Source organism: Gadus morhua, chromosome 12 (assembly GCF_902167405.1).
Source record: "Gadus morhua chromosome 12, gadMor3.0, whole genome shotgun sequence".
In the NCBI taxonomy this organism is placed as follows: domain Eukaryota; kingdom Metazoa; phylum Chordata; class Actinopteri; order Gadiformes; family Gadidae; genus Gadus; species Gadus morhua.
The window spans coordinates 17193923-17194465 of record NC_044059.1 but is presented as its reverse complement, the minus strand read 5'-3'; the positions used below and the strand labels follow the sequence as shown (position 1 = coordinate 17194465).

At 50.1% G+C, this 543-nt stretch overlaps 1 protein-coding gene across 3 annotated transcripts in view; it reads right to left on the bottom strand.

Moving 5' to 3' along the window:
* The window catches only part of dab1a (DAB adaptor protein 1a), a 166034-nt gene extending 165750 nt beyond the window's left edge, over window positions 1-284 (bottom strand). For all 3 annotated transcript variants that reach the window (XM_030372487.1, XM_030372488.1, XM_030372497.1), the window contains exon 1: window positions 1-284. This exon is cut by the window's left edge and continues 131 nt beyond it. The gene's annotated coding sequence lies outside the window, so the exon portion shown is untranslated.
* Between the last annotated feature and the right edge of the window lie 259 nt (window positions 285-543).

Sequence of the window (543 nt, the reverse complement as noted above, 5' to 3'; positions counted from 1 at the left end):
AATAATCCAGTTTCCCATCCCGGGAGATTCCTTCCCAAGATGAGTTACATCTTTTCACATGCCCACAAAAGTATGTCAAGCTTCCAGCGCGTTTTTCCTGCTTGTTTCCCTCCCTCCTCCTCCTCCTCTCTGCTCTCTCGCTCTGTCACATACACACACACACACACACACTCACTCACACACACACACACACACACACACACACACACACACACACACACACACACACACAGACACACACGTACTTGCTGGTCCCCTCGATCGGCTGCTGCCGCTGAAGTTGCCTAGTTACCTCTCTCTGAAGGGTGGTTCAGGCCGCCGAACCGACAGCCAATCACAACGCCGTGTTCGCCTTAACCCGTCTGCTGCCGAACTGTCCCTATTTCGCGGTTCCAAGCGAAAAGAGCATGAAATAGAACCCGCAACAACAGAAAAGCGACTGTGCAAAAGACCGATAAAAGGGAAAACGAGACGTCAGTGGGTAGACGGCGGAGTTGTAAAATAAGTTGCAACCATATGCCAATATTTTTGATTGTTTGAGTG